The following is a 23,423-nucleotide window of genomic DNA, read 5'->3' as shown; positions in this document are numbered from 1 at the left end:
GCCACCGGGTGCACAGATCAGGAGATCACGTGCTGAACAACCCGGAGGATTCGTCATCACAAGGAGACAGTGCATCGCCCTTCTGTGGGACCGGATCGGAGACATCTCGTGCCGTCTGTGGCGCCACCGAGGGATCTTCCAGCCACCTTCCTCCACCACACAGAGACTGATAAGTTACCCTGTCATTATCTTCTGTATTTTTCTTTCCCCATACACAAATTTATAACCGTTACCCACCTGCTTATACCATCACTGATATATATAAAGAATCTGTTAACCCTTGCTCTGCCTTCTGAGTGTCACTGCATCCTACACACCTGCTAGCACCCTACATTTGGTGCAGTTGGCAGGATGTAGTCCAATAGCATGCAGGTGGCATACCAAGCAGTTTGGGGTGTCCCCAGGACTAGCCTTTCCATGGGGGCTATGCTGAGCAATTTGCCCAAATTCACGGGTAGCAACACTATGCTGTGGAGCTGGACTGAACGCTTTAGAGGCATGATGAGAATGCACCCCATGATATCTGAGCTGAAAACTGAGGTGCCCATTATGGCACTGGATGGAAAAGCCAGGGATTCAGTAATGTTATGGAACCCCTGAGACAGGGATAACTTTAACAAGATGTTGCAGATTTTGGAGGAGACTCACGGAGACCCCACAGATGTAAGGGAACTGAGAACACATCTTTTTAGTAGAATGCAGAGGGAGGAGGAGACAGTAACCCAATATATGAATGCATTGCAAGAGGTACACACTGCATTTATTCGAAAAGATGGCAGGGGAATAGGACCCACAGACATAATGTTACAAGACCTCCTAGTAACTGGATTGCGAGATGCGCTGACAAAACAAGCCCTGCGAGAACGTGTAAGAGTAAACCCTCAAATGACTTTCCCTGAAGTAGGGAGTGAGGCACGCATACGTGAGCAAGAATGGGGGGTGACAGTCCCAGTGGGGAAGGTCCAGAGAGTGGGGGTGTCGGTAAATGTCACTGCTGAACCCCAATGGGTGGAAGAAATGAGGAGAGAACTTGTGAGTGTGAAAATGGAACTAGCTGACATAAAGAAAAAAACAGAGGCTATCAATTATTCTTCAGAGAGCAAGGAGGGTCCAGATCCCCGCCGTGACTCCCGAATGTTTCACTGGCCGATGCCCGTCACTTGTTACAACTGGGGAGAGAGTGGACACATCGCATGGGAGTGCACACGGCGAGGAAGAGTGACATCTCGCCACCCGTTAAACCAGAGGGCTCTGAACTGAGGGGATGCCGTCCGGAGCCAGAACTGGTGAGGAAGAGTAGTGTCAACATGCCCCCTGGTATGGGAAGAAATGGACGGATATGCAGTGCGATGCCTGGTGGATACGGGCTCGCAGGTGACAACGATGCCAAAAGCTTATTTCCAGTGACATTTTCCCAGAGCAAAATGGCCAGAGTGGGGCCCTGTGATAAAGTTAATGGCAGCCAACCATATGCCCATCCCAGTCGCAGGGGTAGTATGGATGCAAGTGTCCATCTGTGGGAAAGACCTGGGACAGATAGGCGTGGTAGTGACACAGGGAGAAGTGAGTAATGGACCCCGCTGTCACCTTAGGGATGAATGTGCTGAAGGAGTTTGGAAGCCTTCTCATTAGGGAGCCTCTAACAAGACCCTAAGACAGTGGGGTCCACATACACCACACAGAAGAATCTTTCAGCAACTGGCACAAGTACATGAGTCTAACTGTGAGGGAGGAGTGTTGGGAAAAGTAATTGTCCCTGCTTCCACCAAAATTGTTCTTCCACCAGGTCAAACAGTACTGTCTCTGCCCGTTTGCGCTTTTGTCCCCTTGGAGGGTGTTGAGGTCCAAATCAAACCATCCTCTTCTGAACAATTACCCACAGGGCTCCTAGTGGCACATACATTAACCATTGTCCAGGAAGGGACTGTTCTGGTGCGGTGCATTAACTTAGGAGATCAGAACATTACTGTTATTTCCAGAAGTGTGGTGGCCTAAATATTAATGAACCTACCTGAGGAAATAATACCCCCCCAAACAGTACAATTGGAGGTGCAACCTGGAGACCCCTGGACTGTGTCATTAAACTCCATTTCAGTTCCAGAACCTCATTACAACAAGGAGGGCCGACCCATACTGGAATGAATGCGGACTGAGCTGGCCGAACTCAAACCCACTCAGGTGCAACAGATAGAAGTTTATGGAAGGGTCAAATCCATTCTTCTTCCTCCCCTGTAGATACTGCAATTTTTCTTTCTAAAAAAGAAATATGGTGGCCTCCGTCGTTGCCTTGATTTATGAGAACTGAACAAAATCACGGTTAAGAATTATTTTCCACTTCCAATCATCCCTGACCTACATAATCAGCTGAAGGGGGTTAAATGGTTTCTTAAACTAAACCTTAAAGGGGCTTACAATTTGATACGTGTCCGGAAGCGTGATGAATGGAAAACTGTGTTTTTAATGTCCGAGGGTTTTTGTTTAAATTTTGTCATGCCATTTGGGTTAACCAATGCACCAGCACTATTTCAAAATCTTATGAATTATATGTTTTATTGTTTTGGGAGATTTGCTGTGATTTACCTTGATATTTAAATTTTTTTGCCTGATCTGGTTTCTCACTAGGAACAAAGGTTGATGGAGAATTCTTCATTTGCTCAATTTGAGAAGTGTATTTTTTCTATTCAGGAAATTTCATACCTGGGGTACATTTTATTGACTAATGGGCTTAAGATGGATCCTGGGAAGGTGCTAAACCTCATACATACCTACAGACCCCACGTCATTTAAAAAAATATATATTTATAATGCATGCTCAGCTGATGAATACTCCCATCAGCAGCTCCTGCTCTCAATGTTATCAGTGACAGCAGGCATAGGCTGATGGGAGTAGTACTCACATCAACCGACACCTCTATGACTGGTGGTAAACTTTTTACTGCTGGTCACAGCTTGTTGCTCATGCTGTCATCTGACAGCATAATCTTACCGCAGATCAGAGGCAGTATTTGCTGCACTGTCATGCAGATGACAGCATGGCAAACAAAGGATGTTCGGGCCCCCAGTTCATCTGAATGGAATCTGAGTACAGGTTCTGATACTGTTCTTTTACCTGAACCAAACCCGAATATCCAGGGGTTTGCCTATCGCTACTTGTGTTATCTTTGTCCAATAATTAAATTTGTTTGGTGATCTGAAACACTTAAGTATAACACACATGAAAAAGAATAGGAAATCAGGAAAGAGGCAAACACTTTTTTTGCCTGTGCAGCTTACTGTATATGTATTTTATTAATAAATACATTATTTTCAGAAAACAAATGGTGTGTGGTCCCATAAAATTTTATTAACCAGGAAAGGCAAAGCCGACAAATGGGGGCAAATGTTTATTGCTTGGAAAGGTGGTAATACCCATAGAGCTTCCCAAGGCTAATAATATCAGCTTACAGATGTATACTAAGCCTTTACCAGTTGTTAAAATGGGGACCACAAAAAAAAAATATGTAGGGTTCCTCAATAATTAATAACCAACAAAGGCTAGGCAGATAGCTGTGGGCTGAAATTAATAGTCTAGGAAGGGGCCATGGATATTGGCTCCATCCCAGACTAAAAACATCAGCTCTCAGCTACATGAGACTTAGCCACTTTGGACACTTTCCACATGAGTATGATATAAATGAAGTGGTGAGTAAGATCAGGTAATATTTTTATTTAGCTTCAAATAGTTCTGATGTTCACTTACTCATTGCAGACACTTTCATTTAGTGGACAGGGTTCAGAATGGGCAGTATGACTAGTCTGCAAGCTGCGATGCATTGTGTCTTTAGACACCTCTTTATCTTAGCAAGTATTTATCAATTTGAAGATGTTCTGAACCAGTCTTCAAGCCAATATAGGTTGACTAGTGTCAGAGTGGCTCTGATCATTATGCTTCCCTATTTTTCCTGTTTCCAACACATTAACTGCAAGAATTCGTAGTTCAGTAGCTGCCTGATAAATCCAAGCCATTGAAAAACGCATTGTCATAAGGTAATTAATGAATATGTTATACATACTACGAAAACAAAATGCATACTTATCCCAGATCCATGTGTGGTGTGATGGGTTCATTACCCTGAAAAATATGACCTACCTTTATAACTAAATACACACGTGGTCAAAATTGTTGGTACCCTTCATTTAAAGACAGAAAAACCATCAATGGTCACAGAAATAACTTGAATCTGACAAAAGTAATAATAAATGATCTATGAAAATGAACAAATGTCAAGTCAGACATTGCTTTTCAACCATACTTCCACAGAATAAGAAAAAAAAATAAAACTCATGATTAGTGTTGAGCATTCCGATACCGCAAGTATCGGGTATCGGTCGATACTTGCGGTATCGGAATTCCGATACCGAGATCCGATACTTTTGTGGTATCGGGAATCGGAATCGGAAGTTCCCAGTGTATGGTTCCCAGGGTCTGAAGGAGAGGAGACTCTCCTTTAGGCCCTGGGATCCATATCCATGTAAAAAATAAAGAATTAAAATAAAAAATAGGGATATACTCACCCTCTGACGCGCCCTGGTAGTAACCGGCAGCCTGCTTTGCTTAAAATGAGCGCGTTCAGCACCTTCCATGACATCACGGTTTCTGATTGGTCGCGTGCCACTCATGTGACCGCCACGTGACCAATCACAAGCCGCGACGTCTGTTATGATCCTTAGTGGTTGAGGATCACAAATTACTCCAGCTAATTAACAAAACATAGGACAAGCTCTAGGGAGGTGGCAAACTGGACTGACCGCAAATCTGAACCTATCCAAACACACTAGAAGTAGCCGGTGAACGTGCCTAAAAATCTTAGACGTCTCTAGCCAGCCTGAGGAACTAACTACCCCTAGAGAGAAAGAAAGACCTCTCTTGCCTCCAGAGAAATAATCCCCAAAGATATAGAAGCCCCCAACAGATAATAATGGTGAGGTAAGAGGAAGGCACATACACAGGGGTGAAAGCAGATTCAGTAAAAGAGGCCCACTAATTCTAGATAGCAGAAAATAGCAAAGGGGTCTATGCGGTCAGTAAAAAACCCTTACAAAATATCCACACTGAGATTTCAAGAACCCCCACACCAACTAACGGTGTGGGGGGAGAAAGTCAGTCCCCTAGAGCAACCAGCAAGTAAGAAATCACATTTTAGCAAGCTGGACAAAAAAACATGATGAACGCTGATAATCAGAAAATGAACAAACAAGGACTTAGCTTGTCTTGGAGAGACTGGGAGCAAGGTAGTCACAAGGAATCTGAAGAGCACTGAATACATTGATAGCAGGCAAGGAACTGAGTATCCAGGTGAGTTAAATAGGAAACCAACCAAGGATAACGAACCAGCTGCTGAGGCCACCTGCAGAAAGACAACACTACACAGTACCGCTTGTGACCACTAGAGGGAGACCAAAAATAGAGTTCACAACAGACGTCATTCTCAGGCCCTAAACTCCTCATTCTAGGAATTTAGGACCTGAGAATGATGTCGCGGCTTGTGATTGGTCGTGTGGCGGTCACATGAGCGGCACGCGACCAATCAGAAGCCGTGACGTCATGGAAGGTGCTGAACGCGCTCATTTTAAGCAAAGCTGGCTGCCGGTTAACAGCGGTAAGGTGCAGGGGCCTCCGGACGGGTGAGTATATCAATATTTTTTATTTTAATTCTTTATTTTACACATTAATATGGATCCCACGGCCTGAAGGAGAGTTTCCTCTCCTTCAGACCCTGGGAACCATCAGGATACCTTCCGATACTTGGTGTCCCATTGACTTGTATTGGTATCGGGTATCGGTATCAGCGATATCCGATACTTTTCGGGTATCAGCCGATACTATCCGACGGTATCGCTCAACACTACTCATGATATAGGCCTGGACAGAAATGATGGTACCTCTGAAAATAATGTGACAAGAGGGACATGTTAAATCAAGGTGTGTCCACTAACTAGCATCACAGGTGTCTATAATCTTGGAATCAGTGAGTGGGCCTGTATATAGGGCTACAGATACTCACTGTGCTGTTTGGTGACAAATTGTGTATCACATCAACATGGACCAGAGGAAGTGAAGGAAAGATTTGTCTCAGGAGATTAGAAAGAAAATTATAGACAAACATGTTAAAGGTAAAAGTTATAAGACCATCTCCAAGCAGCTTGATGTTCCTGTGACTACAGTTGCATATATTATTCAGAAATGTAAGATCCATGGGACTGTAGTCAACCTCCCTGGACGTGGCCGCAGGAGGAATATTGATGACAAATCAAAGAGATGGATAATATGAATGGTAATAAAAGAGCCCAGAAAAACTTCTAAGTAGAATAAAGGTGAACTTCAAGCTCAAGGAACATCAGTGTCAGATTGCACTATCCGTCGTTGTATAAGCCAAAGTGGACTTCATGGGAGACAACCAAGGAGGACACCGTTGTTGTAAAAAAATTATAAAAAAGCCAGACTGGAATTTGTCAAACTACTTGTTGGCAAGCCACAAAACTTCTGCGAGAATGACAGATGAGACAAAAATTGAACTTTTTGGCAAGGCACATCAGCTCTATGTTTACAGACGGAAAAATTAAGCATATCAAGAAAAGAACACTGTCCCTACTGTGAAACATGGAGGAGGCTCTGTTATGTTTTAAGGCTGCTTTGCTGCATCTGGCACAGGGTGTCTAGAGTCTGTGCAGGGTTCAATGAAATCTAAAGTCTGTGCAGGGTTCAATGAAATCTAAAGACTATCAAGGGATTCTAGCGAGAAATGTGCTGCCCAGTGTCAGAAAGCTTTGTCTCAGTCGCAGGTCATGGGTCTTGCAACAGGATAATGAACCAAAACACACAGTTATAAACCCAAGAATGGCTAAGAGAAAAACATTGGACTATTCTGAAGTGGCCTTCTATGAGACTTGACCTAAATCCTATTGAGTATCTTTGGAAAGAGCTGAAACATACCGTCTGGAAAAGGCAACCTTGAAGGTTGAAACACAAGACAACTGGAGCAGTTTGCTCTTGAGAAGTGGTCCAAAATACCTGCTGAGAGGTGCATAAGTCTCATTGACAGTTACAGGAATCTTTGATTACATTGATTGCCTCAAAAGGTTGTGCAACAAAATATTAAGTTAAGGGTACCATCATTTCTGTCCAGGCCTATTTCATGAGTTTTATTTTTTTAAATTCTGTGGAAGCATGGTTGAAAAGCAATGTCTGACTTTTATTTGTTCATTTTCATACATCTTTTATTTGTTATTACTTTTGTCAGATTGAAGTTATTTCTGTGACCATTGTGCCATTAAACAAGGGGTACCAACAATTTTGACCACGTGTGTATGAACTACCCATTATACCAGTCTGTACCCAGATGTTTCCCTACTCTGTGGTCCATCAAATATAATCCTATAGGTAATAATTAATCCAACAATCAACACTTAAACTGTATAGCACATTGTACTGTGCAGAAGCCTTCAGAAAAACAGCAAGTCTCAAAATTGTTTCACAATGAACTTTGTATAACTAGAGCTGCATATCTTTAGCATTGGCTCACAGTTGAGTTTTGCTTTAGAAGCAAATCTTATTTATAACAGCCATGTCACTTGGGATGTTTCTTATGTGCATATTGCCTTCTGCTTTGCACTTGTGATGAAAAGCTGTGCTAATAACAGAGACACAGACAACTCGTCTTTAAAAGACGTGCTAGAGATAGAATGAGGATGGCAGTGTGAGCAACTGAACTCGTTTTGTGCAACACAGCATTATAAACATGTAGAGGCAGTTGTAAGGCTTGGACTACACTACTGATTGATTCTAATTAACAATCCTAAACATTGAGGACCGACATTGGGACTGGGTAGCAGTGCAGAAGTAAACCACTTAGGAGTAGGAGAACATGCAGTTTCCACATAGTCTTTAAAGAGGTTGGAGCACTATCCACAAACCTTCTAAATTGGCTTTAAAGGGGTTGGAGCACAATAAAAAAATCACATCAAATACATAAAAAACCCAAACAATATTTACAATGTTTGGAATTTACATCTTGTTAGATCCTTGCTCAAAAGAGTTAGAAAGACAATTACTTATATAGTATAGTGCTACCTTGTGTTCGGTGTATGATAGCATTCACACAAGCTCAGTCCCTCGCCTCATTGTAAGCTCTGGAAAATGATCCTTTGCTCCCTGTAGAGCATCCATTACAAGTAGCAAGCAGAGCAGAGAGCTCTATTCCTATTAGCAGTTCTGCAGAAAACAGAGCATCACTTCACAGGGAATTTGCTGTGGGGAGGAAGGACTGAGCATGTGTGACCAGCAACATTCAGCTATCATTACATGCAACATTTCCATATAGATGTATTACAAAGTGATTTCTGAAATAATTTTTAACCCCTTTCTGACCTTGGACAGGATCCGGCGGTGAGCCCGCATCAAAGCCGGGATATGTCCGCTGTGTCAGGACTCTGAACATTTTTATTACCTTTTGTGCATTACTGCCCTTTTCCAAGATGGTGTCTTTGGTCTCATGTGCACTGTGTCTTCCTGCTATAAAACTCCACCCCAGCCTTCAGTCTGTGCTAGAGTATTCTGCCTTGCATCCAGCTCCTGTCTCTGGTGACTCCCTGGCTATATACCTGCTCCTGTGAACCTGTGTGGTGATCCTGCTACTCTTCTCTGAGTTCCTGCTGCATACACCAGTTTCCAGTAATCCTCCTTCATCTGCTGCTTGTGTTTACTTCCATCTGCATTTGCTGGACATGTAAGCTGTTGCTGCTCTGCTTAAATCTGAGATTATCACCCAGGCCTTCCTGGTTGAGATAAGACATTACTTGAACTGCCTTATAAGCATATCTATCTGTGTTTGGAGTAAAGCAAGGACTTATTCGTTTCAAGTATCCTCAAGAATAACTGTGCTTCATAGACTTTCTGCGTGATTGCATTTTCCTCTGAAGTTCCCTATAGACTGCTAAGCTGCGTTTAATATTTACACCAAGTGTTGTGGACTTGAGTTTCTCTCTGCACCTGTTTGAATCACCGTGTGATAATATAGACTTTACCACTTATAAAACTGTGTCCTGTAGTTGTCTTGTTCCACGCAAAGAGACTCTTGAGTTATCCCCAATAATTATTACAGGATACTCTAGCCAGAAAAGAGGAGACTGCTGGAACAATGACTGCAGAAATCAGATTAGAGCAGGTGTTTTCCATAATTAGATCACTGCAGAAAGATGTGGAAGGTCTGCGAAAGAAGTTTGGAAGCATTGAACACAATCAACAAGTGTTTGGACAAACTTTGCAGGACTTAAGCACCCGCATGGCAGCCCAGGAAAACAAACTTGCTGGCATAGAGTCCCAGTATGGATGGGCTTTTCAGGACATAAGCACGCAAATAGCTGCACAAGTGACTTTACCCTCTGGGTACCCGCCACCAGCTAGCCCACCTAAGTTGCCCCCATTCAGATTTAATGGTGATCGCGACAAATTTCGTTGCTTTGTGAATCAATGTATGCTATATTTTGATGTGCATGATGAAAGTTTTCCTACTGATAGATCCAAAGTATTGTGTGTAATAATGCTGCTGACCTCACGAGCGCTCGCCTGGGCGAATCCGATGATTGAGTCTCGTGACCCACGGTTAAATAACTTGGATGATTTCTTGGCCGCTATGGCATTAATGTTTGATGATCCTAATCGCCGTGCAACCGCTGAATCTGCTTTATTGTCTTTACACCAGGCTAAACGTTCTGTTATTGAGTATGCCACTGAAATCAGGAGATTAGCAGTAGATACCAATTGGGACAGTTATGCACAATTGCCTATTTTTAAAAGGGGTCTGTCTAGTATTGTAAAAGATGAACTAGCTTGCTTTGAGTCACCACAAGAGCTAGAGACATTTATACAGCATTGTGTGCGCATAGACATTCGCCTTTCTGAGCGTAGGCAGGAGAAGTTTGCTGCATATAACCGTATTTCTAATTTTTCCCTTCCTTCCAAAGAGCCTGCAGGTAAAACCTCTCGGGAGGTGGAGGAGGTGCCCATGCAAATTGATTCCGCTCAGAGGCGTGAGATTAATGAGCGCCGGGAGCATCGCCTTCATGAAAGTCTATGTTTCTACTGTGGTCAGTCTGACCACTTTTTAATCAACTGTCCCAAGTGTCCCAAGCGGCCTAACAAGATGCTAGCAGCGGTAGGGGAGCATGACAACTGTGATGATGAATCTGACATCTCTGAATGTAGCCTGCCTTTAAACACTGTATTCCATTCACTTTCTATTGCTTCACCCCCCAAGGAGCTTAAGGAAAGGAACTCTCACTGTTCTCTCCCTATTAAGAACCTGTTTTCAGGACAGTGGATTTCCAGTGCATCTATGATTGACTCTGGTGCAGGTGGCAATTTCATGGATATCGCATTTGCCAAGGAAGATGGTATTGAAATTCAGCAAAGAGCCTCTCCAATTACCATGGAAACAGTGGATGGGTCACCTTTAATCTCTGGGCCTGTGGATCAGGAGACCGTACCCCTTGAAATTTTGTTGGAGCCTAATCATCAGGAGCAACTTTCTTTCTTGCTAATTTCTTCTCCTCATTTTGCTGTGATTTTAGGCATTCCTTGGTTGCGTTCTCAGAACCCAAATATCAACTGGGAGACCAAGGAGATTATCTTTCCAACAAGGAGAAACTCAGCGTTAACAGAAGCTGTCCCTGAGTCCACAGCTACGGAACCACATGTACAGGTATTTACTTTACCTTCAGCATATAAAGAGTTCTCTGACATCTATGACAAGAAGAATGCAGATCAGCTTCCTCCACACAGGCATTATGACTGTCCCATTGAGCAGCTTCCTGGGGCAGCTATTCCTTTTGGTAACGTATACCCATTGGCGGCACCTGAGCTTCAAGCCTTAAAGGAGTATATTGATGAAAATCTGGCCAAAGGCTTCATACGTCCTTCTTCCTCACCAGCAGGGGCACCTATCTTTTTTGTAAAGAAGAAGGATGGGACCCTGAGACCCTGTGTTGACTATCGGGAACTCAATAAGGTAACCATACAAAACCGTTACCCTTTGCCTCTGATTCCCGAATTACTGGAAAGAGTCCGCCATGCTAAGGTGTTCTCTAAACTGGATCTTCGTGGGGCTTATAATTTAGTGCGTATTCGTCCAGGGGATGAGTGGAAGACAGCATTCAGATGCCGGTATGGACACTTTGAATATCTTGTGATGCACTTCGGTCTTTGTAACGCCCCTGCAACATTTCAACACCTTGCTAATGACATTTTCAGAGATTTGTTGGTCCAGTTTGTGGTGATCTATTTGGACGATATACTAATCTTTTCTCACTCTCTACAGGAACATGAAGAACATGTCAAAACTGTTTTAAGACGTCTGAAAGAGAACCATCTGTATACTAAGCCAGAGAAATGCGAGTTCCATCGTTCTGAGATACAGTTCTTAGGTTATATTATCTCTCACCAGGGGCTGAACATGAAATCTAGTAAGATTCAGGCTATCCTTGACTGGCCGGTACCCAAGAATGTTAAGGAGGTCCAACGTTTTATTGGTTTTGCAAATTTCTACAGACGCTTCATTCAAAATTTTTCTGATATTGTCCGTCCCATTACTTCCTTGACAAAGAAGGAAAAGCCCTTTAAGTGGTCATCACAGGCTCAAGAAGCTTTTTATTGGCTTAAGATCTGTTTCACCTCAGCACCGCTGTTGATACACCCAGATCCAACACTTTCTTTCATTGTGGAGGTGGACGCTTCTGATAATGCTTTGGGGGCTATTCTCTCCCAAAGAACTGGAGAGAAGGGTCTGCTACATCCTTGTGCTTTCTTTTCCCGTAGACTAACCTCAGCAGAGAAGAATTACGATGTGGGAGACAAGGAATTGCTGGCTATTATTGCAGCTTTCAAAGAATGGAGGCATCATCTGCAAGAAGCTGCACAACAGAGCATAGTACTAACTGACTATCGCAATTTAGAGTTCCTTAGATCCGTTAGATGTCTTTCTCCTCATCAGGCTCGTTGGAACTTATTTTTAAATCAATTTAACTTTGTTATCTCGTACCATCCAGGTTCTCGTAATGGGAAGGCTGATGCTTTATCCTGAATCCATGCTGCAGATTCCGTACCTGGAGCCCCGTCCAAGACCATTCTATCTGATGCCAATTTCATCGGAGTTATCCATGATCAGGACTTGTGGAAGGAGTGCAGGGAGACTTATGATGGTGATATATTTCTGGCTAACCCACCTGTGGATATTAATCTTGTCTTTAAGGGTGGCATGTGGTTCAGAGATCGACGTATCTACGTCCCTAAGGTCGTCCGTCTGCGTATCCTCAAATTGGTGCATGACTCCAAGTTTGCTGGTCACAGGGGTTACAGAAGACACAAGAGTTTCTGAGCCGATTCTTCTGGTGGCCAACTTACCTGAAGGATACCAAGGACTATGTTCTCTCTTGCGAGGTATGTGCTCATTACAAGACTCCTCGTGTGGCACCTACGGGTCATCTACAACCATTACCTGTTCCATCCCACCCTTGGGGGTCTATATCAATGGACTTTATTGTAGAGCTGCCTACATCGGGGGGCATAAATACAATCATGGTGGTAGTTGATCGCCTGACTAAAGCTCCTCATTTTGTTCCGTGCACCGGCCTCCCTTCAGCTAAAGATACAGTGAACTTGGTTATACAGAATGTCTTTCGGTTGCATGGGGTTCCGGATGAGATCATCTCTGACCGTGGAATACAGTTCACTTCAAGATTCTGGAAGGGGTTTTGCTCTGCACTCAATATTAATGTCTGTCTCTCTTCCGTTTACCATCCCCAGACAAATGGTCAGACTGAGCGTACCAACGAGACGCTGAAACAATATCTAAGATGCTATGTCAGCCATCTCCAGGATGATTGGTTGGAGTTGCTGCCGTTAGCCAAATTTTCATATAACTATTCTCAGAGCGCCTCCACTAAATTTACACCTTTCTTTGCCAATCTGGGTTGTCATCCGTGTATCTTACTTAGGTCTCCAATTAATTCTCTGGTTCCGGCAGTGGAGGAAAGGCTGACTGCGATGAGGCAAAATCTGGAGGTTCTGAAGGAATCCCTGACCACAGCTCAAGAATGTTATAAGAGATCGGCTGATAGATTCCGTAAACCTGCACCCATGTTCAAGGTAGGAGATTCCGTGTGGTTAGCAACTAAGAATCTGAAGTTAAACGTTCCTTCACAAAAACTTGGACAGAAATTCATTGGCCCTTTCAAGATCAATGGTATTGTGAGCTCTGTGGCCTGCCGGCTGAAGCTGCCTAGGACTATGAAGGTACACCCAGTTTTTCATGCATCTTTGCTAAAGCCTGTACCTCCTAATACCTTCCAGGGATGTGTTGTGCCACCTCCGCAGCCTGTGGTGATTGATGGGCAAGAACAATTTGTGGTGGGGAAATTATTGATTCCAGGACTCCCAGGAATCGGCTCTAATATCTGATAAGATGGCAGGGATATCCCCCTGAGGAAGACTCTTGGGAACCTGTGGAAAATATCAATGCCCAACAGAAGATTTCTTGTTTTCATCAGAGATTCCCTGAGAAACCAGGTCCAGGATCGTCCTGAGGCCGCTTCTAAGGAGGGAGTAATGTCAGGACTCTGAACATTTTTATTACCTTTTGTGCATTAGTACCCTTTTCCAAGATGGCGTCTTTGGTCTCATGTGCACTGTATCTTCCTGCTATAAAACTCCACCCCAGCCTTCAGTCTATTCTAGAGTATTCTGCCTTGCATCCAGCTCCTGACTCTGGTGACTCCCTGGTTATATACCTGCTCCTGTGAACCTGTGTAGTGAGCCTGCTACTCTGCTCTGAGTTCCTGCTGCATACACCAGTTTCCAGTAATCCTCCTTCATCTGCTGCTTGTGTTTACTTCCATCTGCATTTGCTGGACATGTAAGCTGTTGCTGCTCTGCTTAAACCTGAGATTATCACCCAGACCTTCCTGGTTGAGATAAGACATTGCTTGAACTGCCTTATAAGCATATCTATCTGTGTTTGGAGTAAAACAAGGACTTATTCGTGTCAAGCATCCTCAAGAATAACTGTGCTTCATAGACTTTCTGCGTGATTGCATTTTCCTCTGAAGTTTCCTATAGACTGCTAAGCTGCATTTAATATTTACACCAAGTGTTGTGGACTTGAGTTTCTCTCTGCACCTGTTTGAATCACCGTGTGATAATATAGACTTTACCACTTATAAAACTGTGTCCTGTAGTTGTCTTGTTCCACGCAAAGAGTCTCCTGAGTTATCCCCTATAATTATTACACGCTGTTTTGAACAGCTGACATGTGCCCGCAATAGTGGCAGGTGGAACCGCTGCTATTAACTAGTTAAATGCTGCTGTTAAACGCTGACAGTGGCATTTAACTAGCGCTTCCGGCCATCAGGCACGCATCGCTGACCCCATCCCATGATCGGGGTCAGCGATGCATCGGCATGACAACCAGAGGTCTATTGAAGACCTCAATGGTTGTTGATGCTGTAATTCAGCTACATAGGAGCGATCGGAGCATCGATCCTATGCAGCAGAGCCGATCAGGATATGCCAGCTTCTAGCCTCCCATGGAGGCTATTGAAGCATTGCAAACAAAAAAAATGTTTTAAAAAAATATGAAAAAATAAAAAAATATAAAAGTTTAAATCACCCCCATTTCGCCCCATTCAAAATAAAACAATAAAAAAATCAAACCTGCACATATTTGGTATCGCCGCTTTCAGAATCGCCCGATCTATCAATAAAAAAATGAATTAGCCTGATCTCTAAATGGCGTAGTGAGAAAAAATGTTGAAACGTCAGAATTACGTTTCTTTGTTCGCCGTGACATTGCATTAAAATGCAATAACAAGCCATAAAAAAAGGTATCTGCACCAAAATAGTATCATTAACCCCTTCACCCCCAAGGGTGGTTTGCACGTTAATGACGGGGCCAATTTTTACAATTCTGACCACTGTCCCTTTATGAGGTTATAACTCTGGAACGCTTCAACGGATCTTGGCGATTCTGACAATGTTTTCTCGTGACATATAGTACTTCATGATAGTGGTAAAATTTCTTCGATATAACTTGCGTTTATTTGTGAAAAAAATGAATATTTGGCGAAAATTTTGAAAATTTCGCAATTTTCCAACTTTGAATTTTCATGCCCTTAAATCACAGACATATGTCACGCAAAATACTTAATAAGTAACATTTCCCACATGTCTACTTTACATCAGCACAATTTTGGAACCAAAATTTTTTTTTGTGACGGAGTTATAAGGGTTAAAAGTTGACCAGCAATTTCTCATTTTTACAACACCACTTTTTTTTAGGGACCACATCTCATTTGAAGTCATTTTGAGGGGTCTATATGATAGAAAATACCCAAGTGTGACACCATTCTAAAAACTGCACCCCTCAAGGTACTCAAAACCACTTTCAAGAAGTTTATTAACCCTTCAGGTGTTTCACAGGAATTTTTGGAATGTTTAAATAAAAATGAACACTTAACTTTTTTTCACACAAAATTTATTTCAGCTCCAATTTGTTTTATTTTACCAAGGGTAACAGGAGAAAATAGACCCCAAAATTTGTTGTACAATTTGTCCTGAGTACACTGATACCCCATATGTGGGTGTAAACCATTGTTTGGGCGCAGGGCAGAGCTTGGAAGGGAAGGAGCGCCATTTGACTTTTCAATGCAAAATTGACTGGAATTGAGATGGGACGCCATGTTGCATTTGGAGAGCCCCTGATGTGCCTAAACATTGAAACCCCCCACAAGTGACACCATTTTGGAAAGTAGACCCCCTAAGGAACTTATCTAGATGTGTGGTGAGCACTTTGACCCAACAAGTGCTTCACAGAAGTTTATAATGCAGAGCCGTAAAAATAAAAAATCATATTTTTTCACAAAAATGATCTTTTCGCCCCCATTTTTTTATTTCCCCAAGGGTAAGAGAAGAAATTAGACCACAAAAGTTGTTGTGCAATTTGTCCTGAGTACAACGATACCCCATATGTGGGGGTAAACCACTGTTTGGGCGCATAGCAGAGCTCGGAAGGGAAGGAGCGCTATTTTACTTTTCAATGCAAAATTGACTGGAATTAAGATGGGATGCCATGTTGCGTTTGGAGAGCCCTTGATGTGCCTAAACATTAAAAACCCCCACAAGTGACACCATTTTGGAAAGTAGACCCCCTAAGGAACTTATCTAGATGTGTTTTGAGAGCTTTGAACCCCCAAGTGTTTCACTACAGTTTATAACGCAGAGCCGTGAAAATAAAATTTCTTTTTTTTTTCACAAAAATGATTTTTTAGCCCCCAGTTTTGTATTTTCACGAGGGTATCAGGATAAATTGGACCCCAAAAGTTGTTGTCCAATTTGTCCTGAGTACGCTGATACCCCATATGTGGGGGGGAACCACTGTTTGGGCGCATGACAGAGCTTGGAAGGGAAGGAGCGCCATTTGGAATGCAGACTTAAATGGATTGGTCTGCAGGCGTCACGTTGCATTTGCAGAGCCCCTGATGTACCCAAACAGTACAAACCCCCCACAAGTGACCCCATATTGGAAACTAGACCCCCCAAGGAACTTATCTAGATGTTTTGTGAGAACTTTAAACCCCCAAGTGTTTCACTACAGTTTATAACGCAGAGCCGTGAAAATAAAAATTCTTTTTTTTTTCACAAAAATGATTTTTTAGCCCCCAGTTTTGTATTTTCACAAGGGTATCAGGATAAATTGGACCCCAAAAGTTGTTTTCCAATTTTTTCTGAGTACGCTGATACCCCATATGTGGTGGGGAACCACTGTTTGGGCGCATGACAGAGCTCGGAAGGGAAGGAGCGCCATTTGGAATGCAGACTTAAATGGATTGGTCTGCAGATGTCACGTTGCATTTGCAGAGCCCCTGATGTACCCAAACAGTACAAACCCCCCACAAGTGACCCCATATTGGAAACTAGACCCCCCAAGGAACTTATCTTGATGTGTTGTGAGAACTTTGAACCCCCAAGTGTTTCACTACAGTTTACAACGCAGAGCCGTGAAAATAAAAAATCTTTTTTTTCCCACAAAACTTATTTTTTGGCCCTCAGTTTTGTATTTTCCCAAGGGTAGCAGGAGAAATTGGACCCCAAAAGATGATGTCCAATTTGTCCTGAGTACGCTGATACCCCATATGTTGGGGTAAACCCCTGTTTGGGCACACGGGAGAGCTCTGAAGGGAAGGAGCACTGTTTTCCTTTTTCAACGCAGAATTGGCTGGAATTCAGATCGGATGCCATGTCCCGTTTGGAGAGCCCCTGATGTGCCTAACCAGTGGAAACCCCCCAATTATAACTGAAACCCTAATCCAAACATACCCCTTACCCTAATCCCAACAGTAACCCTAACCACTCCTCTAACCCAGACACACCCAACCCTATTCCCAACCGTAAATGTAATCCAAACCCTAACCCTATCTTTAGCCCCAAACCTAACTGTAGCCCCAACCCTAGCCCTAACCCTAGCCCTAACCCTAGCAATAACCCCAGCCCTATCACTAGCCCTAACACTAGCCGTAACACTAGCCCTAACCCTAGCCCTAACCCTAGCCCCAACCCTAGCCCTAACCCTAGCCCTAACCCTAGCCCCAACCCTAGCCCTAACCCTAGCCCTAACCCTAGCCCCAACCCTAACCCTAGCCCTAACCCTAGCCCCAACCCTAGCCCTAACCCTAGCCCTAACCCTTGCACTCACCTTAACCCTAACCCTAACTCTAGTCCTAACTCTAGCCCTAACCCTAACCCTAACCCTAATGGGAAAATGGAAATAAATACACTTTTTTAAATATTATTATTTTTCCCTAACTAAGGGGGTGATGAAAGGGGGTTTGATTTACTTTTATAGCGGGTTTTTTAGCGGATTTTTATGATTGGCAGCCGTCACACACTGAAAAACGCTTTTCATTGCAAAAAATATTTTTTGCGTTACCACATTTTGAGAGCTATAATTTTTCCATATTTGAGTCCACAGAGTCATGTGAGATCTTGTTTTTTGCGGGACGAGTTGACATTTTTATTGGTAACATTTTCGGACACGTGACATTTTTTGATCGCTTTTTATTCCGATTTTTGTGAGGCAGAGTGATCAAAAACCAGCTATTCATGAATTTCTTTTGGGGGAGGCGTTTATACCGTTCCGCGTTTGGTAAAATTGATAAAGCAGTTTTATTCGTCGGGTCAGTACGATTACAGCGATATCTCATTTATATCATTTTTTGATGGTTTGGCGCTTTTATACGATAAAAACTATTTTATAGAAAAAATAATTATTTTGGTATCACTTTATTCTCAGGACTATAACTTTTTTATTTTTTGCTGATGATGCTGTATGGCAGCTCATTTTTTGCGGGACAAGATGACGTTTTCAGCGGTACCATGGTTATTTATATCAGTCTTTTTGATCGCGTGTTATTCCACTTTGTGTTTGGCGGTATGATAATAAAGCGTTGTTTTTTGCCTCGTTTTTTTTTTTTTTCTTACGGTGTTTACTGAAGGGGTTAACTAGTGGGGCAGTTTTATAGGTTGGGTCGTTACGGACGCGGCGATACTAAATATGTGTACTTTTATTGTTTTTTTTTATTATTTAGCTAAAGAAATGTATTTATGGGAATAATAAATATTTTTTTTTATTTATTTATTTAGTTTTTTTTTTTGTTTTTTTTTTTTTACACACATGTGGGGAATTTTTTTTTTACTTTTTTACTTTGTCCCAGGGGGGGACATCACAGATCGTTGATCTGACAGTGTGCACAGCACTCTGTCAGATCTGCGATCTGCTGTGCAGGGCTGCAGGCTTACCAGCGCCTGCTCTGAGCAGGCACTCGGTAAGCCACCTCCCTCCCTGCAGGACCCGGATGCCGCGGCCGTCTTGGATCCGGGACCTGCGGCGAGGAGGGAGGTAGGAGACCCTCGGAGCAACGCGATCACATCGCGTTGCTCCGGGGGTCTCAGGGAAGCCCGCAGGGAGCCCCCTCCCTGCCCGAAGCTTCCCTATACCGCCGGTACACCACGATCATGTTTGATCGCGGTGTGCCGGGGGTTAATGTGCCGGGGGCGGTCCGTGACCGCTCCTGGCACATAGTGCCGGATGTCAGCTGCGATATGCAGCTGACACCCGGCCGCGATCGGCCGCGCTCCCCCCGTGAGTGCAGCCGATCGCGTATGACGTACTATCCCGTCGGTGGTCATACGGGCCCACCGCACCTCGACGGGATAGATGTCAGATGTCAGAAAGGGGTTAACCCCTTAATCCCATATGATGTACTATCCCATCGAGGTGACCTAGGACTTAATTCCCAGTGACTTGATAGTATGTCATAGTCGATCGGCCGCGCTCCCAGGGGGAGCGCGGCCAATTGCAGGCGAGTGTCAGCTGACTATCGCACCTGACATCCGGCACTATGTGCCAGGAGCGGTCACGGACCACTCCTGGCACATTAACCCCCCAGCACACTGCGATCAAAGATGATAGCAGTGTTCTGGTGGCATAGGGAAGTATTGCGCTGGAAGGGGGCTCCCTGTGTGCTTCCCTGAGACCCTCGGAGCAACTCCTACATCCTACTCCCTGCAGGCCCGGATCCAAAATGGCTGCGGGGCACCTTCCGAGTCCTGCAGGGAGGTGGCTTTCAAGCGCCTGCTCAGAGCAGGCACCAGGAAGCCTCCCTGCAGTGCCTGTCAGATCATTGATCTGACACAGTGTATTGCAAAGTGTCAGATCAGCGATCTGTCACTATAATGTGATGTTCCCCCTGGGGCAATGTAAAAAAGGTAAAAAAAAAAAATATTCACATATGTAAAAAAAAAAAAATCCTAAATAAAGAAAAAAAAATATTGTTCCAATAAATACATTTCTTTATATAAATAAAAAAAACAAAACAATAAAAGTACACAAATTTAGTATCGCCGCGTCCGTAACAACCTGACCTATAAAACTGTCCCACTAGTTAACCCCTTCAGTGAACACCGTAAAGGAAAGAAAAAAAACGAGGCAAAAACCGACACTTTATTATCATACCGCCAAACAAAAAGTGGAATAACACGTGATCAAAAAGACGGATGTAAATAAACATGGTACCTCTGAAAACGTCATCTTGTTCCGCAAAAACGAGGTGCCATACAGAGTCATCAACGAAAAAATAAATAAGTTATACTCCTCAGAATAAAGCGATGCAAAAATAATTTTTTATATAAAATAGTTTTTATCATATAAAAGCGCCAAAACATAAAAAATGATATAAATGAGGTATCGCTGTAATCATTCTGACCCGAAGAATAAAACTGCTTTATCAATTTTACCAGACGTGGAATGGTATAAGCGCCCCCCATTCATGAATAGCTGGTTTTTGTTCACTCTACCTCACAAAAATCGGAATAAAAAGCGATCAAAAAAGTCACGTGCCCGAAAATGGTACCAATAAAAACGTCAACTCGTCCCGCAAAAAACAAGACCTCACATGACTCTGTGGATCAAAATATGGAAAAATTATAGCTCTCAAAATGTGGAGACGCAAAAACTATTTTTTGCAATAAAAAGCGTCTTTTAGTGTGTGACGGCTGCCAATCATAAAAATCCGCTAAAAAAACCCACTATAAAAGTAAATCAAACCCCCTTCATCACCCCCTTAGTTAGGGAAAAATAATAAAATTTTAAAAAATGTATTTATTTCTATTTTCCTATTATGGTTAGGGTTAGGGTTGGGGCTAAAGTTAGGGTTAGGATTGGGGCTAAAGTTAGTTAGGGCTACAGTTAGGGTTGGGGTTAGGGTTAAGGTTGGGGTTAGGGTTGGGGTTACGGTTGGGACTAAATTTAGAGTTAGGGTTGGGGCTAAAGTTAGGGTTAGGGTTGGGGCTAAAGTTAGGGGTAGGGTTGGGGCTAAGGTTAGGGTTAGGGTTGGGCTAAAGTTAGGGTTTGGATTACATTTACGGTTGGGATTAGGGTTGGGATTAGGGTTGGGATTAGGGTTAGGGGTGTGGTTAGGGTTATGTTTGGGATTAGGGTTATGGGTGTGTTTGAGTTAGGGTTTCAGTTAGAATTGGGGGATTTCCACTGTTTAGGCACATCAGGGGCTCTCCAAGCATGACATGGCATCCGATCTCAATTCCAGCCAATTCAATTCTGCGTTGAAAAAGTAAAACAGGGCTCCTTCCCTTCCGAGATCTCCCGTGTGCCCAAACAGGGGTTTACCCAACATATAGGGTATCAGCGTACTCAGGACAAATTGGACAACGAATTTTGGGGTCCAATTTCTCCTGTTACCCTTGAGAAAGTGCAAAACTGGGGGCTAAAAAATAATTTTTATGGGAAAAAAAGGATTTTTTATTTTCACGGCTCTGCGTTATATACTGTAGTGAAACACTTGGAGGTTGAAAGTTTTCACAACACATCCAGATAAGTTCCTTAGGGGGTCTACTTTCCAAAATGGTGTCACTTGTGGGGGTTTCAATGTCTAGGCACATCAGGGGCTCTCCAAACACGACATGGTGTCCTATCTCAATTTTAGTCAATTTTGCATTGAAAAGTCAAACGGCGCTCCTTCCCTTCTGAGCTCTGCCATGCACCCAAACAGTGCTTTACCCCCAGATATTGGGTATCAGCGTAGTCAGGACAAATTGCACAACAACTTTTGGGGTCCAATTACTCCTGTTACCCTTGGTAAAATAAAACAAATTGGAGCTGAAATAAATTTTTTGTGAAAAAAAGTTAAATGTTCATTTTTTTTAAACATTTCAAAAATTCCTGTGAAACACCTGAAGGGTTAATAAACTTTTTGAATGTGGTTTTGAGCACCGAGAGATGTGCATTTTTTAAAATGGTGTCACACTTGAGTATTTTCTATCATATAGACCCCTCAAAGTGACTTCAAATGTGATGTGGTCCCTAAAAAAAATGGTGTTGTAAAAATGAGAAATTGCTGGTCAACTTTTAACCCTTATAACTCCCTAACAAAAAAAATTTTGGTTCCAAAATTATGCTGATGTAAAGTAGACATGTGGGAAATGTTACTTATTAAGTATTTTGTGTGACATATCTCCGTGATTTAAGGGCATAAAAATTCAAATTTGGAAAATTGCAAAATTTTCAAAATTTTCGCCAAATTTCCGTTTTTTTCACAAATAAACGCAGGTAATATCAGGGAAATTTTACCACTATCATGAAGTACAGTATGTCATGAGAAAACGATGTCAGAATCATCAGGATCCATTCATGTCTTCCAGAGTTATAACCTCATAAATGAACAGTGGTCAGAATTGTAACAACTGACCCAGTCATTAACGTGCAAACCACCCTTGGGTGTTAAGGGGTTAAAAACGTGAGCTCAGCACACAAAAAATAAGCCCTCACCCAACCCCATATCACGAAAAATGGAGACGCTATAGGTATCAGAAAATGGTGCAATTTTTTTACTTTTTTTTTTCAGCAAAGTTTCGAAATTTTTTTGCCACTTAGATAAAATAGAACCTAGACATGTTTGGTGTCTACGAACTTGTAATGACATGGAAAATCAAAATGATTTACCATTTAGTGAACCTAGCAAAAAATCCAAACAAAAAACAAGTGTGGGATTGCACTTTTTTTGCAATTTCACCTCACTTGGAATTTTTTTTTTTTGTTTTCTAGTACATGAAATGCTAAAACCAATGATGTCATTCAAAAGTACAACTTGTATTGCCAAAAATAAGCCCTAACATGGCCATATTGATGGAAAAATAAAAAAGTTATGGCTCTGGAAAGGAGGGGAGCGAAAAACGAAAATGCAAAACCGAAAAAAGCTGGGGTCATGAAGGGGTTAATACCAGTGTACTTTACTTATCTCTGCACAATAGAATACAATAGACTGGCAAAATCCAATGACCAGTCCTATTTAATACATGCATGATGTTACGCATCTGCCCTGACTTGGCAGGACTTCATAAATAATAAATAATAATAATAATAATCTTTATTTATATAGCGCCAACATATTCCGCAGCGCTTTACAGTTTAACTGTTTCAAACACAACAGTCATAAGTAACAACGTTAGCAATACAATAATTAAAGCAAAATAAGATGACCCTGCTCGTGAGAGCTTACAATCTACAATGAGGTGGGGGAGATACAAAGTTCAGGTGTGTATTTTATGATGTATTTACAATGGTGGTCCAGCTATCTTCTGGGGGTAGGGGTTAGATGGGGATAGTGAATGGGCTACACACACACACAAACATAAAATGACTTTGATTAGGGAACGTGATAGGCTACTCTGATCAAATGTGTTTTGAGGGAGCACCTAAAACTATGTAAATTGAGTATGGTCCTAATATCTTGGGGTAGAGCATTCCAGAGGATTGGCACAGCAC

This window comes from Ranitomeya variabilis, chromosome 6, assembly GCF_051348905.1.
Source record: "Ranitomeya variabilis isolate aRanVar5 chromosome 6, aRanVar5.hap1, whole genome shotgun sequence".
Classification (NCBI taxonomy): Eukaryota; Metazoa; Chordata; class Amphibia; order Anura; family Dendrobatidae; genus Ranitomeya; species Ranitomeya variabilis.
This window is presented reverse-complemented; position numbering follows the sequence as displayed.